The sequence below is a fragment of the Aristolochia californica genome, unplaced genomic scaffold, assembly GCF_029961685.1.
Source record: "Aristolochia californica isolate CCGP_79_NKW_82.1479 unplaced genomic scaffold, dmAriCali1.0.hap1 SCAF_10, whole genome shotgun sequence".
NCBI classification, from domain to species: domain Eukaryota; kingdom Viridiplantae; phylum Streptophyta; class Magnoliopsida; order Piperales; family Aristolochiaceae; genus Aristolochia; species Aristolochia californica.
The window spans coordinates 26,195,314-26,204,993 of NW_027181771.1; the positions used below are offsets into that span (position 1 = coordinate 26,195,314).

The 9,680-nt window shown below is 40.3% G+C and overlaps 2 pseudogenes; both read right to left on the minus strand.

The window, feature by feature from the left end:
* Window positions 1–872: 872 nt before the first annotated feature.
* On the minus strand, window positions 873–2,816 carry LOC137943004 (L-type lectin-domain containing receptor kinase SIT2-like; annotated as a pseudogene).
* Window positions 2,817–7,220: 4,404 nt separating this feature from the next.
* On the minus strand, window positions 7,221–9,177 carry LOC137941615 (L-type lectin-domain containing receptor kinase SIT2-like; annotated as a pseudogene).
* Between the last annotated feature and the right edge of the window lie 503 nt (window positions 9,178–9,680).

A 9,680-nucleotide genomic window follows, 5' to 3' on the forward strand; every position in this document is an offset into this window, starting at 1 on the left:
TATCGATTTCCCTTTGTAGATAACTCAGATAAAAAAAAATTGGTTGAATAGGTAAAAGAATAGACTTACAGATATTTCTTTTGATATATATTTCTCCATATAAAGTCTATTTCTTGATAGCAAAAAATACCTCAGAATATGAAGATTGTTGCTGCTACTGCTCAAACCTTTTTTCAATCTGACCTTCACTCATTCAAATATCTATATTTCTCTGTAGATAACTCTAATTGGAACAAATAATTTTTCTTTGGAAATTAGACTCAAATATCTTTCCATCAACATATAATTTGTAATATGAAAAACTTCGTATAGAGGTAAAAAACGCAAACAAAACTATGGGTCTAGGGATAGAAAAAAAAAATAACTATGAACCTAAACTTAGGGTTTAGGGTTTAGATAAAAGGATCACATTACCTCTGTGGGTTGACCACGTCAACTCACAAAACCTGCTCTGATACCATGTTGAATTTATGGAAAAGATAAATATTTCATTGCCTTGTTTTTATCAGTGTACATGAACCTATATTTATAATAGAGGAAGGTAGTAGAGTCTAATTATAATAAAACTATCATTGTTAATTACACCCAAACACTTAAACATAAATCCTAGCATAATTAAATAACTCAATATTATTAAAGACAAACATAACTCAAACTAAAACTTTTCTTGGACGTGACAATAAGATAAAGATACTTTTGTGAGTCATTCTTCATCTTCCAACTGATTTGATAAGGATGTCAGCTCATGGTAATCATTGTGGGTCCTACTTCTTATGTGTTTGGGCTCATCTTATAGACCTTCTTTGGTCGTGTGGCTATCTTATAATACTCTTAGATATGTAGGTCTTCCTTTGGTCGTGTGAGTTTGGGCCCTATCTTCCAACACTTGTTAAGTTGTCATAATGTTCACTCCTCTCTAAAATATTCCAAGCCACTAACTCTGTTAAAGGGGCATCCCCATCCAAAATCTGAACCACTTCTCTCATTCTAGGCCGAGCCTCCGCCACCGGATGCGAGCAAAGCAGGCCAAGCTTCAGTACCAGCTCCATTTCATCTTTGATATAATCACCCCCGAGTTTGGGATCGCTCGATTCTAGGATTGATCCTCTTTTCCAACAGCTGAAAACCCATTCCGTCAAAACCAACTCTTCCCCTGATACAGTGAACGCGTGTACGGGCCTCTTTCCAGCGGCGACCTCGAGCATGAAAACCCCAAAACCGAAGACATCTGAACTGGTGGTAACTTTGCTTGTTTGTATGAGCTCCGGCGCCATGTACCCAACCGTTCCCACGATGTGGGTAGTTCTGGGACCCGCTCCGTGGTCGTATAACCTTGCCAAACCGAAGTCGCCTAACTTCCCGTTCAGTTTTCCGTCAAGCAGAACATTGCTGGCTTTGACGTCTCTGTGGAGGACTATCTGCTCCCATTCCTCGTGTAGGTAGAGAAGACCTGAAGCTACTCCTTTTAATATATTGAATCTTTGATTCCAATTAAGAGTAGACTTGTGATCGAAGAGGTATTTGTCAAGACTGCCATTGGGCATGTAATCATAGACTAGGAGAAGCTCTCCTTTACGCCGGCAGTATCCAAGCAGTTGTACCAAATTGCGGTGGCGCATCCGACCCAGGCTCATGATCTCGGCTACGAACTCTTTCATCCCCTGTTTTGAATCATGAGAAACTTTCTTCACTGCAACTTCAATCTTGGACGAGGGTAGTATACCTCTATAAACCCGACCAAAGCCTCCTATTCCTAAAAGCTCATTTTCTCTGAATCCCTTGGTAGCAGTGAACAAGTCCTTGTACCTGAACCTATGGGGTCCGTACTCGCGTTCCCAATCTTCCACCACTTCACTGTATTTGATCTTCCTTCTCACAATAAACATAGCTGCAGAGACGGCGGCTAACGTGAGAAATCCAGTAATGATGGGCAACCAATCGTCAAAACCTTGGTTTTCGGTTTGGGTGTCATTCGAGGAAGTGCGGGGAGGGAAGAAAGATCCAGTGCTTGAGCTTGGCCGTTCATCTTGTAGCTCCATCCGAGTATGTAGTGAGACGCCACAAGCTTGCTATTAGCCGAAGAGAAGCCGACATACATGGGGTCTAAGAACACAGACACAAGGTCAACAGCTGCAGAGAGAAGCGGGCGCTGGGGTTTGGGTACTTTAACTGGAGCCACTGTTACGTTGAGCAGCTTATCCACTCCATCATATTCTATCCAAGTCTGAACGGGGTTTCCACTACTGAGGCTGAAGTTGTTCCAGCGACCGTCAGCAAAATAAGCAGTGGGTGCTGAGCCGATAGAGACCAATCCATTGATATCGATTCCGATATGGTTTGCATCGACATCTCTGTACCCCGTGTTTTTTACGGTATCATGCTCGACCGCAAAGATGTGATTGGTTGGATCCCCATTGTTACTCGAATTGAAGACGCCAAAAAACTCCGCAGGGAAGCTTCCGGGAAGCTGAAATGACTGAGAAATGACGAAGACAAATCCATGGCCGTGGAAATTGGGATTTTCTGGGACGATGGCAGAAACAAATGTGGTCGAGAAAGAGAGTAGAGTTACCGGTGGACGAGTTCTTGAAAGGTAAAGGACCCTTATAGAAGGCGCGGCTTTTGTGCATCACGGTATGGTTAGTAAGACGGAGGAGGCCGTTGTGGGTGACGGTGGCCAGGTCTCCGAGGATCAAGTCGGCGTTTGTGAATCCGTTGTAAGCGAAGTCCGTGCGATCAGGATGTACAGGCCCGAAGAGGACAATGGTTAGTAATATTTTGATGAACATCGCAGAGAAAAGTCTGTACTCCGACATGGCCGTGGCCTGATGGGATTGAAACGTTTGTAAGACGTGTTGTTTTATTTAACGAACAAAGAGAAGGGAAGGAGCACGGGAACTTACCGTGAAAAAACAGGAGAGAGATTTCTTTTCTCGTAAATTTCTTTTTTATTCTTCTCAGATTTTATAGAGAAAATTATCTCTTAGTTTTTTTTCAATGGTTATTTACTATCAAATAACAAAAAATATCTTTCTTGTTTTTCTTTTTTTTATGTGATTTCAAACAAACCATTAATGTAATGGACCCACTTTTGTTGGCGTTCTTGTCAAACGTATCCGTCGTGTCGTATAAAATATCCCACAACTGACATTCACTGACATTGAGGGTCACATCGCTATTATGAGGAGACCTAGGTGGTACAGTTGCTCCATTTCAGTCGATTATCCTCGCAACTGTTTCACCATGACAATACGCTGAAAATTCTTAACGATTTTTTCTCTTGGGATCGGATTCGTCGTGGATGCGATTGTAGCGGGGACAAATTTTTTTATTCATTAAATTATAGTTATTTTTAGTCACCTCTAATTGGTTTCTTTACATAATTGTTTTTAGTGGCATCAGGTGGTTCCCTCTTGTAGTATTCTTGTGTGCTTTTTAGTTTTAATTCATCTTGTTCCCTTTACTTATTTTTTCCTTTGAGTGACTATTGTAATTAAATTAGTTTTTCTAAATTAAATAACGTCAAAGATACTTATCTTTAAGATATTGTTCCCTTTTAAATATCAACTACGCATAGTTGCATATTACCAACATCATCGACTTTCATGCCCTATTAGCTTAGAAATGAGATAATTTTGATCACCTATATGCAAAATAATATAACAAGAGAAAAACAAACTAAAAATAAGGTGAACAAAGAGAACTTTTGTTGATAAATTGCCAACACTAGAGATTTTCATGCCTTGTTTGGGTGATTGTTTAGTGGAATCTATTAAAGCAAAAAAAAAAAAATCTTCTAGTGTCTACAACTCTATTTGAAAAGTGATTCCAAACATTAACTTCATCATGTAAATATAACTTGTTGATTTGATTGTAAGAACCAATTGTTTATATATTATATATTTATTATACTTCTTAGCAAAGCCATGCGGTTTGGTCATTTTTTAAACAAATAATTGTCATTAATCTCTTCGTCTAAGGTTGACTCAATGTATTGAAGTGAGCATACTTACTAATTCAGCTAATCAAGAACAACAAATATCAGTGATTTACCATGAGAGTGAGGGATATTTTCAATAAGGTCAAGTTATATGTCTTTCTATAATGATTTTGCACAAAATAAATGTTGTATCAGCTATGCCAAAGATGAAGTCACACACTACTCTTTTTTTTGTATATTGTATTTCAACACCTAATTAATCTTCAATAGCATGTTTCATAAATTAACAAAAGAATGTGGTTTTTTAACTTCATGTACATATAAAAAACATACTCTCTTAGCCTGAACTTAACAGTCCTATGCCACTCGATCAAGATAGCTAAAAATATAATTTTGTCTACCTTTATCCAATCCTCAAATAACAACATAGAGTTCCCTAATTCATTTTAGAGATATTTGGATTAGCAACAACTTTCTCAACGAGGGTCTAGACTTCTACCATATCATGTGTTGCGTTATGTGTGCTACTAAGGTACAAACTGGCTATTTCTTCTATACGATTTTACAATCATAACCAAGTAATTTAATCAACTATTTTTAGTGAAGTGTGTTATTTGCTTCAGCAAATGGAACACTGGTGTGGTCCATGCTCTGTACCTGAAATTATTCGGCCAATCGGTCTGCTCTCCTATGCTGAACGGGTACACATAAGCAAATATTTTCTTCTTGTAAAAGGAGAGCATCTAGAAAAATTGAGAAGAGTTAGTATTTTTGGTCTCTAATGTTGAATAGCTTACACCAAAGCAAACATTTTGTTATCGTAAATAGACAATAGTTAGAAAAGTTCAGAAGAGTCAATATTAGTGGACCTATGATCATCCATCTATCATCAGCTCGAGTGTCTCAAATGCCATTGTAGTTTACATAGGGAGGAGGGGTTAGTCAACAAACTTCGCACATGAACTTCAACTTCAAATTTGGTGTTAGTGTGGACGAGTTCATGTGCACTGGAAAATAGTTTTCAAAATTGGTGTTAGTGTGGACGAGTTCATGTGCATTGGAAAACAATTTCCAGTGTTAGTGTCCCAAAATGAGAAAAATATAAAAAATAAGAGAATGAGTAACTTGTAATAATATACTTAATTAAAACATAATACCTAAACCCCAAATTAGGTCAAACAAACATGACTACTACACTAATAAATAATTTAATGTATAATTAAAATATATTAATATACTAATTATTGTATTGCAATTTATTATACATTAATATAGTAATTACGTGAATCAATTAATTGTGCACATGATTAATTATAAAAATAAATAAAGTTAAAACTAAAATAAACGAATATAATAAATGAAGTTATTAATTTATTAATAACATAAGGTATACTTTAATTAAACCAAAATAAATATAATGAATAAATAAAAATATTATTTTATTAATAACTGTTGAATTTATGGAAAAAAGAAATACTTCATTGACTTCAATAACTTGTTGTAATCAGAGTACATGAACCTTTATTTATAATAGAGGAAGGTAGTAGTCCAATTACAATAAAACTACCTTTGTCCCGATTACACTCAAACTCTAACTCTTAAAGATAAGTCCTAACATAATTAAATAACTCAATATTGATAAAAGACAAACATAACTCAAACTAAAACTCTTCTTAGTCATTACCCTAAGATAAAGATACTTTTGTGAGTCTTTCTTGATCTTCCAACTAATGTGAGAAGGATGTCAGCTCATGGTAATCATTGTGGGTCATACTTTTGCTAGGCTTGGGCCCATCTTGTGGGCCTTCCTTGGTCGTGTGACCCATCTTATAATAATCTTCATATGTGGGCCTTCCTTGGTCGTTTGGGCTTGAGTTTATCTTCCAACAACAACACAAGAGATTTTTTAAGTAGTATTAATAATATATTTCCAAAATAATATATATATATATATATATTGAAACCGAGTTGACCCTGGATTAACTCGGCTGAACTTGGGCGGGTCCGGTCTGAGACTCGGGCAGAACCAGTGCTGGTTTAATTTTTCCTCACTTAGGAAAATTAAATTAAATCGACAACTATGCGTCTTCTTCCTCATGGTGCTGTGACGGAGGCAGCCCACAGGGGGGGGGGGGGGGGGGGGGATGTGAGGGGCACACCGCAAGGGCTGTGACGGAGGTTATGAGACCGAGGCGGACCTGCGATGGAGACGACACTATGCCGAAGGTGCTACAACAGAGGCACTTCGACCAGGAAAGTGGGTGTTACGAGGGCTACGACGGAGGTGGTGATGCGATAGAGACGACACTATGCCAAAGGTGTTGCGACTAAGCGGCTCTGCGACAAGAGCTGCTATGGAGTCATACGACGATGTTTGGCAACGGGAAGCCGGAAGGTACAACGGTGTGATGCGATGGAGACGCCGGGATAGACTGAGAGGGAGAAGAGAGGGAGGCCGAGAGGGAGAAGTGAGTGGGAGAGAAAGAACAAAAAATTCGGTCTCCTACGACGACACGTCCTGACTCTTCATCCGGATGATTTCCAAAAAACTACGGGATCCTAAATTCGGAAATTAAACCTTGGGCATCATCTTTGGATTCATCTGATTCATCAACATGAATCGGGTACTGGTGCACCACTAATAACGTCAGGAGATGAACTGAGTCATGCGGCTGAAGCTCATCTTCTGATTCAAGTTGACTAACCTTGCCAAAAAAAAGTTTTTTTTTCTTCAAGATTGCAAGTGGTTTGGATTATTTAGGTTAATGGTCTTTAGCTAAACTTTGGTAATACTCCATCTGGGAAAAAAATAGCAGCCATCAGAAAGAGAAAAAACGAGGACAAGTTACCGAACTTTGTATACTTTCAAGGATATCTCAACAGCTAAAATAAATAGATCAACTTGAACCACCACCTTCAAAGATATGATGAATACTACTCTTCTCTATAAGCTGGAGATATTTTGGGAAGAAAAGACTGGTGGAGGCATCATAGACTTTCAAAATGTAATTCATGACCCTAAACAAAGTAAAGGCTCTGCGTATGTTTCACTACGGAGAAGAAGATTAATACCTTTCATATATTTCACAAATTGACTGTGAATTGTTCTAAATCAAGAAAGGGGAGAATTTGGATCCCTGACAAAGGATCCGAAGCTCCTTGATTTTGAAACTCCCGCAGTTTAGGGCCTCAGTTTTATCGTACAGAGTCCAAATCTAAAATATTCAACATATAAACACAGAAAAGAAAACTAGATTACAACAGTAGAGGCATTAAACAATCATCGGCCACCCGATAGCAGTGATTCCGTTGCTGAAGATGTGTGACCAAACCCATTATCTGCGTAAACTTCACTTCTCTCTAAGCCGCTCGAATCCGCTAACTCGGTTATAGGGGCTTGCCCTTCCAAAATCTGAATTATTTTTCTCATCCGAGGGCGACACCCTGCCACCGCGTACGAGCAAAGCAGGCCAAGTTTGAGTACCAGCTCCATTTCATCCATGACATAGTCTCCCCTCAATTTGAGATCACTTGCTTCCAGAATTGATCCTCTCTTCCAACAGTTGAAAACCCAGTCCCTCAAAACCAATTCCTCCCCTGAATATGACGTGCCTGGGTACTGGAAGGGCCTCCTTCCAGTGGCGACTTCAAGCATGAAAACGCCAAAAGAGAAGACATCTGTGCTCGTGGTAGCTTTGCTTGTTCGAGTGAGCTCCGGCGCCAGGTACCCGATGGTTCCCATGACGTGGGTAGTTTTCGGAGCCGCTCCATGGTCGTATAACCTTGCCAAACCAAAATCACCTAACTTTCCATTTAGATCACTGTCAAGAAGAACGTTGCTGGCTTTCACGTCTCTGTGAAGGACGATCTGCTCCCATTCTTCATGCAGGTAGAGGAGACCCGCAGCTACTCCTTTTACGATTCGCACTCTCTGGTTCCAATTCAAAGTAACTTTGTGATCGAACAGGAATTTGTCTAAACTGCCATTGGGCATATATTCGTAGACCAGGAGGAGCTCTCCTTTACGCCGGCAATACCCAAGGAGTCCTACCAAGTTTCGGTGACGCATCCGGCCCAGGCTCACGATCTCGGAAATGAATTCTTTCATACCCTGTTTTGAATCATGAGAAACTTTCTTCACGGCGACTTCAATCTTGGATGAGGGCAGTATGCCTCTATAAACCCGACCAAAGCCTCCTATTCCTAAGAGCTCCTTGTCTCTGAATCCCTTGGTAGCCCTGAACAAGTCCTTGTACCTGAACCTGTGGGGTCCGTACTCCCGTTCCCAGTCTTCCAGTACTTCGCTATATTTGATCTTCCTTCTTACAGAAATAATAGCAGCAGAGACGGCAGCTAATGTGAGAAATCCTGTAATTAAGGGTAACCCAATTGTCAAAATCCTTGGTTTCGGTTTGGGAGTCACTCGAGGTAGTGCGGGCAGGGAAGAGGTATCAAGTGCTCGAGCTTGGCCGTTCATGTTAAAGCTCCATCCGAGTATGTAGTGAGAAGCTCGAAGCTGACCAGTAGATGAGGAGAAGCCGACATACATGGGGTCTAAGAGAACAGACGCAAGATCGACAGCAGCAGAGAGAAGCGGGCGCTGGGGTCTGGGTACTTTAATGGGAGCTACTGTCACAGTGAGCTGCTTAAATACTCCATTGTACTCTATCCAAGTCTGTATAGGGTGTCCACTACTAAGACTAAAGTTGTTCCAGCGACCGTCAGTAAAATATGCAGCCGGAGCTGATTTGATAGAAACCAGCCCGTTGATGTCGATTCCTACGTGGTTACTATCAGTATCTTTGAACTCCATGGTCTGAACGGTATCTTGCTCGACCGCAAAGATGTGATTTGTGGAATCTCCATTGTTATTCGGATTGAAAAGGCCAAGAAGCTGTGCAGGGAGGCCTCCAGGAAGCTCAGACGAGGGCGAAATGACAAAAGCAAGTCCATGGCCGTTGAAATTGGAAACTTCAGGGACGATTGCAGAAACGAAGATGGTGGAGAAAGAGAGAGTGGTGTTTATGTTGGAGGAGTTCTTGAAATGTAATGGAGCCGTGTAGAAGGCGCAGCCCCTCTGCAGTACTGTTAGTTAGGCGAAGGAGACCATCGTGGGTGACAGTGGCGATGTCTCCGAGAATCAAGTTGGCGTCACTGAATCCATTGTAGGCGAAGTCTGTTCGTTGCGGTTCTACAGCTCGGAGGAGGTTAATCACTAGGAGGATCTCCAGGAACATTGCAGAGAGAATCAGTACTTTGAGTCGGAGAGTTGAAACACCAAGATGCCGTTTTGTAAGAATATGGTTAAAGAAATCTAATCTGTTTCATTTAAGCTCCACTAGCCGAATCATCTTTCGATATTATTAATGCGTCATGAATCTAGGGGGACCGCTTTGCCTCGCTGTCTCCTGCAAGGTACCCGAGAGGGATAGTTTCACGGACACCAGAGACGTGGAAGATACCAGGAACGGCGGAGAGGTAGGGAAATCTGCCCTTATTATTACAGCCACGAGTGATAGATCAAGGTATCATTTTAGTTGACGGCAAGAAGGGATAGAAAGGTATATGATAGCTACGCCTACAAAAGTCACGCTCGTCTTCCTTTTTGAATTTTCAGTAGCTGAACCTGGACCACTATTATTTTACGTCTTTGGTGCACCTGCATCTAATTTGAAAGAGTTAAGTGCGCACATGTTTTTTTACCAGCGATTTTTTCCAGTAACTTTTAAATATAACATTA